Here is an 8,029-nt window from a genome sequence, read left to right as displayed (position 1 = left end):
TAAAGCTGAATCTATGATCCTGTGATGTTAAACCTATGCTTAATCCTTTCATCCATTTCCACCTCCCAGATGATGGCTGAGCATCCCATTAGGGGAGGAACTGGTTCTAGATAGTTGACACTACTTCTACTAATAATATTTGTTTACATTTACCTACCACTTTAAGGCCTACAAATGCTTAGTATGCATTATTTTCCTGAACCTTCACAAAATCCTGTGAGGTTTGCACTATAGATGTTATCATTCCCACTGTGGGGGGGGGGGGTGTTTTTTGTCTAAAACAGTGATTTTCACCCATGAAAGAAAGGCTCTGATGTGGAAACTCTCCATTGATTTATCTTTGCAATAAAATAATCTTAGTGTGTTGCGTATGGTCATAGATAGGTGTCAGATACACCCAGGTACCTCCTGACTCTGAGTCAGGATCTAAGCTTGTATGCCTAGATGACAAGACTATAAACCCACCAACACAATCACCATGGTAAAACTGGTATATTTGTCATTACCCTTTCCCATTAATGTCCCTTTATCTCCACTACCAGCATTCCCCATACACCCTTTGATTTTTTATGATTTTCTATCTCCCTCAAGATAACCCTCACATGCATCAAAAATTGGAAAGGGAAGATGATGGTGCTGAACGTAGGTGATAATATATTGTTACATATAAGTACCCACTGGCAGATATAATGGTTCCAGCTCCAGTCTATGTGTACTTCTGAGATCCCAGGAACTGTCTGTACATAAAAAGAAAATGAAAAAAACGGAGGAGCTTAGGAAGACAAGTGAAGTAAACAGGAGATAAACAATATATACAGTGACCACAATGCAAATACAATCCGCAACAGGAACAAAATCATTCTAATGGCCGCGCTTGGCCCCAAAGAAGAGATAGGAGAATGCACAAAGAGTTGGGCACAAAACAACATTTTTGCAGAAATGAAGAATTATGGGTAACACCGCCTATACTGTTGGATCAAGTTGATATGTTGGCTAGCTTTACTGAACTGCTTTTTTTTCTTTTTTTTTTTAATTTTTTGGTACAAGTTATGGCTCTCTGATTGGGAGATAGGAAAAGGGATCTACTGGGAAATGGTTAACAATTTAGAAATATAACAATAGAAATTTGTAAAAGAAGCCCTCACATTTCCATAGCAATCAATAAAACTTTTACATTACCTATATGAATCTCTTAATAACTCTCTGACGTGAAAAGCATGAACATTAGTACTCCCATTTTTCCAGTGATGAATAGTGGCTCATAAAAGTTGAGTGAGTTACAACTAATTTCTCACAACTGTTGCAGTCAACCAAGAAATGTGTGGCTAAGCCTGGATTCCCCAGAAATCTTTTGACTCCAAAATCCAATACTCCTTCCACTATGACTTATACTGTCTTCCTCGTTGTAATAATTTGGCCTGTCCACTTTAGAGAGATTGTCAAAAGTTAGAAAAGACCATGGAATGATCAGGACTTAAATGATCCTCCTCATGGAGTAGAACTCTTGATTTTTAAGACATTATATCTGAAATTATGCTTGCAATTCAAAGTCTGAAACATAGGGATTAATCCTCTATGAGTCTTGCTTCTACAAAATAAAATTTTTGTGAAATTGTATTTTCAGAAATGATTTCTGAAAGTGTAGGTTACACTCAAAGGAGTATGAAAAGGCCTAAGGTGGCTAAAAATATTTGATTGGCTTCCTGGTATGCTTTGTGACTACAGACAAGTCTCTGAGCTTTTTTTAGTCCTTTGTTTCCTCATCTGTAAAACTGCCTGATAAAGTTCACAAGGTCCTTATGAGGAGCAAAATGTAAACAGTCACATTATAAAAATTAGGGGAGAATAAAAGGAAGTATCTTTCAGTTCTCTGATTGGGGGAGAATTCATAAGCAATCAAGGAAGAGAGGTGATGATAAAAGATCAGATAGACCAGGCATGGGGAGCTTGGGGCCTCAAGGTCACATGTGGCCCTCTAGGTCCTCGTGTGTGGTCCTTTGACTGAATGCAAACCTCACAAAACCAATAAGTTTGTATTCAGTCAAAGGTCCACACTTGAGGACCTAGAGGGCTACATGCAGCCTTCAGGCCACAGGTTCCCCACCTCTGAGATAGACCATTTCAGTTATATAAAATCTAAAAGTTTTTTATATATGCAAAATCAGTATAATTCTCATTTTATAAAAGTGTTAAGTGAGAAAAAAAGTCTTTGCAATAAAATCACTGACTACAACTTGATATTCAAGAGGCAACTTCATAACACACTATAGTCTTTTAAGGTGTATAGGTGCAGATAGCTACTTCATTAGTAGAGAAAATAGAGAAAGCTTTCTCTTCTGAAAATTCCCTATATTAATGAAATCACAAGTCTAGTCCCTATTGATATCCAAGGTATATAGGGAATTGACATGAGTATATATTGCCAAAAACTATTCTACCATAGGTAAGTGGCCAAAGAATATGATCAAAGTTTAAGGATGAAGAAATGCAAATAATAAATATATGGGGAAAATTTAAAAATCACTGATAATAGATCTAGAGATGGAGAGTTCTCAAAGATCTTCTAGTTCAATTTCCCCTCTCCCCTCTTTACAGATGACATAACTAAAGATGGGGGAAATCAAATGACTTACCCAGGATGATACAGGTTAACGATCATCCAAGGTAGAACTTGAATAGTTTCTCTAACTTTAAAGTCCTCTTTCTACAGTACCATGAGAAAGAGAAAAATGCAAATTAAAATAACCATTTAGGCTATTTCACTTCATATTCATAAAACTGGCAAAAATGATTAAAAATGGAAACAATGTTGCAGGGATTAGTGGGAAAAAAGAACACTAGGATGCCATTGATGAAGCTGTGAACTGGTCCAACTTTTCTGGAAAACAATTATGAATTATATGAGAAGTCACTCAACTACATCCATCCTTTGGCCCAACTACATTATTACTGGGTATATATAATCTAGGGAGCAGCTAGGTGGTACAGTGGCTAAAGTACCAGGCCTGGAGTCAGGAAGATATGTCTTCCTGAGTTAAAATCTGGCCTCAGATACTTACTACTTGCATGACCTTGGGTAAGTCACTTAACCCTATTTACCTCAGTTTTTTCACCTGTAAAATGAACTGGAGATAGAAATGGCAAACCACTGTAGTATCTTTGCCAAGAAAACTCCATATGTTTACCTGTTTACCTCATTTTTTTCACCTGTAAAATGAACTGGAGAAAGAAATGGCAAACCACTGTAGTATCTTTGCCAAGAAAACTCCATATGGGGTCACAAAGAGTCAGAGATGGCTGAAATCAGTGAACAATAACATATATACTGAGATCAATAACAGAAATAGAGGGCCTGTGTACCCAAAAATATTTGTAATAGCACTCCGTGGTAGTAAAAATTGGAAGCAAGAGGTTTCCCATCAATTGACAATTAGCAGGAAAAATCATGACGTAGGAATGTAGAGTATTATTATCGCATTATATGAAACATTGAAATGGGAAATTTAGAAAAAACATTGAAAGATTTGTGAACTGATACAGAGCAAAGCAAATAGACTCACAAAAGTAATATATACAATGATTACAATGATATAAATGAGAAGAATGCCAAAAGACAGGTGAACTCAGATTAATTGCAATAAACAATTTGAATTCCAGAGAATGAAATACATATCCATTCCTCACATTCATATAGAGGTGGGGGATAATGGTTGTGGAATTTTACATACATCTTCAGACAGGGTAACTGGATTAGTTGATATTGCTTTTCTTTATTACAAAGTAATGTTTAATGGTGGGAAAGGAGCATATTAGGATGACTGCGACAGTATTAAAAAGAGACTTAAAGGTATTAATAACAATGATTTTTTAAAGCACCTATTAGAATGAATAAAGAGAAAATAAGATTTTTTGAGGGGTGGGAGGAGGAAACTCAGACGCTGCCAAAGTGTGAGTCATAGTCTATGTCATAATAGCAAAGCCAGTGACATGGAATTTGAGCCTAATCATCAGTATTTTGAGCGCCTGCATCCAAAGCCAGCCTGTCAGTGAATGTGAATGAATATTCATTCCAGCAACAACTACTGACCGACAGTACACCAACAGTCACTAATTCTGTTTCCAGCCCAGCCTGCACAGCCATCATCTGGTGAAGCAACTCCTGTGAAGGGGCCAGCCGTCCCCACCGATTGTCACATTCAGGGCAAGCAAGCCTGACTAGCTGACACAGCAGGGCATCCTAAGGGAGAGAGAGGAAGCATGTTTGAGAGAGGCAAACTATCACCATCACCACCACCTCGACTACCATGTACTCTCAGATCTGATGGAAGCAGTGCAGAACCCAAGAGTCTTCGGAATAGCAATGCTTCCAGCCCTCAGCCATCATCCAGGGAAACAAGTGAATTGGATTTAAGTGAAGGAGGGCTGTTTGAGGTCACAAGACTCACTTTTTCCTCTGGAGCCATCTGGGACCAGTGGCAAGATATAGATCAGGATGACTGCAGATGGCCCCGGTCCACTTCTGTAATTTAGTTATACCACTGACTAACCACTCATCAAGTACATTTCCAAATAAATGTTCAAATAGGAAACTAAATACTGATTAAATACCCAATGTGAAATGATCCAGCTATTCCAGAGAACAATTTGGAACTATGCCCAAAGATTATAAAACTCTGCATATGCTTTGACCCAGAAATACCACTACTAGTTCTGTATCCCAAAGAAATCAAAGGAAAAGGCACCATGCAGACAAAAGTATTTATAGCAGTTCTCTCAGTGGTGGCAAAGAATTGGAAATTGAGGGGATGCCCATCAATTGTGGAAGGGCTGAACAAACTGGGGTATATGAAGGTAATACTATTGTGTTATAGAAATGATAAAGGGGATTTCAGAAAAACCTGGGAAGACATCTATGAACAGATGAAGAGTGAAGTGAGAAGAACCAGATCATTGTTCACAGTAACAGCAATGTTGTAATGATAACCAATCGTGAAAGACTTACCTACTCTGATCAATACAATGATCCATGACAATCCCAAAGGACTTATGATGAAAAAATGCTGTCCACCTCTGGAGAGAGAACTGATGAATTCTGAGTGCAGATTGAAGCATTTTTTTTACTTTATTATTCTTGCTTTTTTTGCAACATGGCTAATGTAGAAATATGTTTTACATAACTTCATATATATGTATATATTCTTTTTTTTTTTTTGCCTTCTCAATAAATGAGGGAAGGGTGAGTGGAGGGAGAGAATTTGGAACTGAAAATTTTTTTTTTAATTAAAAAAACTACCCACTGTTCTTTGTGAGGCAGCTTGGTATAATGTACAGAGAGCTGGTCTCAGAGCCTAGAAGACCTGAGTTCTAATACATACTGGCTATGTGACCCTAGACATGTCAGTTACCTTCTCAGTGATCTAAGAAACACCTGGAAGACTAAAATTGTAGAGAAGGTGCTGACCTGAATGATAAAGGGATTTTCCTAATCTAGAAGTTCCATATACTGATAAAATCAGAGATCCAGTTCCTCTCTCTGTTCCTATCACTGTACTTTGAAGCCAAACAATTTCACAACCTTGCATTCCACACATGTGCAGAAAATAGTGACATCAAACACTTGGCTGACCACTTAGAACTTACCAAACCAGTGAGTGCCTGCCCAGAAGTCATTTGGAATGCCTACTGCTCAGGTCCTAAATTATGCTGTTATATTTACCCTAAGGCAAAGGCCAGTAGAGTCCTTTAAAAATAACTTGGTAGCTAATATTACAAAGTGTTTTATAGAAATTAGTACTAATGGTTGTGGGGCCCTTTCCAAAGTACTTTCATATATTACATTATATTATATTATTTTATTAGTCCTGTTTCTTATGTCCAACTCTCCATGACCCCATTTACCCTACAAGGGCAGCTAGGTGTTGCATTAAATAGAGCATTGGGCCTAGAGTCTTAAAGACCTGAGTTCAAATATGACCTAAGTTACTTACTAGCTAGGTGATCCTGGGCAAGTCCTTTGACTTCTTTTTGCCTCAGTTTTCTTATCTGTAAAATGGAGATAATAACACTTCAGTATACAGGTTTGTTCTGAGGACAAACGAGATAATAATTATAAAGCTCTTAGCACAGTGCCTGGCACACGGTAAGTGCTAGATACATGTTAGCTATTATTATTAAATGGACTTGATGTACTGATGTTCTTAGTATAATTTACTGCGGGTATCAGCTGGCTGCTTTGATCTTCACCCTCTCCTGTTAAATCATCAAGCAAACAAGAAGGGAAGCAACAAACATTTATTAAACACTATATGCCAGGTACTGTGCTAGGAATACAAATATGAACAAAAAGAAAGAGAATCCCTAAAGAATGCCCTCAAAAAGTTTACATTCTAATGGGGGAAAACCACATCTAAAAAGGAAAATAATGGGAGGTCTGGTAGGGGGAGGAAAGTATGGCTTAAGGCATGGTAGGGAAGTTCAAGTGTGTCAAAAGCACAGCTAGGAAGGGAATGAAGTTTGGTGAATCTGGACCTGTCCCCAGTATGGAGGGGGGCTCCAGAAAGGAACTCAGCCATGGGAGAAGGAAGTTGGAAAGGCAGAATGATATTTCAGGGTTGATCAGTAACTCCCAATGCATGCCAAAAAAACGTCTAAATTTAAGGCCCTTCAGAATAAAGGTTGTTTGTCCTTTGTTCTTGAAGAGGACCATGACATCAGGATGATGACATGATTTGCAGTTGACTTTGATTTGAGTGAGGGAGGGCTGTGTAAGGTCACCAACCTCACTTTCTACTCCTGAGCCATCTGAATTCAGTGGTCTGATATTCATCAAGAGGACTAGAGATGGCCCAGGATGCACTGGGAGACCCTGGTCCTTTCAGACTAAGCTCTTATCACATTCTCACTTTGAGTGAGATACACCCATTCAGTGAATAGGCTTCTTCAAGTAGTTACTCAACGGATGGCCCCTTTAATAAAAAATAAAAAAAAAAAATCAAACTGGGAGAAGAAGACCCTCAGGGTTCCTGGACCTAGAGTCAGGAAGACCTGACTTGAAATTTCCCCTGAAACACTTACTAGCTGTGTGATCCTGGGCAAATCACTTAACCCTGTTTACCTCAGTTTCCTCATCTATAAAATGAGCTGGAGAATGAAATGGCAAACCACTCTAGTATCTTTGACAAGAAAATTCCAAATGGGGTCAGGAAACAGTCAGACCAAGACTGAACAAGTAGTAGTAGTAGTAGTAGTAGTAGTAGTAATAGGCAGCATTGACATAGTTCTTTAAAGTTTGCAAAATACTGTCCAAATATCATAGCCAGTTGGTTAAAAAAATCTTGTTACTTCTTCATCTCTTGCATTAATCCACTTCTCATTCATACAGTTATCACCCGATTTGAGAACTGGTAGCACAATTGGAGTTGGAGTCCTTTCATCCATCCATTTTCAACATCAAAACTTACATAAATAAGTCACATTGGAGTAGTTTTCATCATATTCAATGTCATTTTCTCATTTTTATTATTTCTTCTGGTATTGTACTAATTTTGATCTTAAGTCTACTAAGTAAGTAGGTCTGACTTTATTCAGACAGGTTATTAAGGAATAATTCCTATGTTATAAATGAGTTGCTTCATGTCTATTAAAATATAAATCTTATTTGTTACTCATTATGTTCAGTGCTCTCCTAATCTTTTCTCAAACAAAAAAATTCCCAATGTATCAACATGAGACTTCTGTGTAGTCTATGAGCCTTTGGTTTCTCTCATTCTTTACTCCTGAATCATATTTTTTTTAATGTTTTTCAACTTTGCACTTACATAGCTTAGTGTACTATCAAAGCATTATTTTCCTCTTCAGTTTAATGCTGCCCTCTTTCTTGGTTTTCACGATGCTGTCTTCTTATGGACCTCCTCTGACTTGTCTGACCTCTCCTCAGTCTCCTTAGTTAGATCTTCATTCGGCTTTGGCCTTCTAAAACCTGCGGATGTCCCCCAGGCTCTGTTCTGGGATCCCTTCTCCCCAAAAACTA

The 8,029-nt window shown here is 37.9% G+C and overlaps 1 long non-coding RNA gene across 1 annotated transcript; it reads right to left on the bottom strand.

Annotated features, from left to right (window-relative positions):
• Window positions 1–510: 510 nt before the first annotated feature.
• Window positions 511–5,691, bottom strand: LOC140523702 (uncharacterized). The gene is made up of 3 exons (XR_011973444.1): window positions 5,003–5,691; window positions 4,088–4,237; window positions 511–737 (listed from the first exon to the last, which is right to left on the bottom strand). It is a non-coding gene; the product is annotated as an uncharacterized lncRNA (long non-coding RNA).
• Window positions 5,692–8,029: the final 2,338 nt, after the last annotated feature.

Source organism: Notamacropus eugenii, chromosome 2 (genome assembly GCF_028372415.1).
Source record: "Notamacropus eugenii isolate mMacEug1 chromosome 2, mMacEug1.pri_v2, whole genome shotgun sequence".
In the NCBI taxonomy this organism is placed as follows: Eukaryota; Metazoa; Chordata; class Mammalia; order Diprotodontia; family Macropodidae; genus Notamacropus; species Notamacropus eugenii.
The sequence above is the reverse complement of the archived record's forward strand: the minus strand, read 5'-3'. Positions and strand labels throughout refer to the sequence as shown.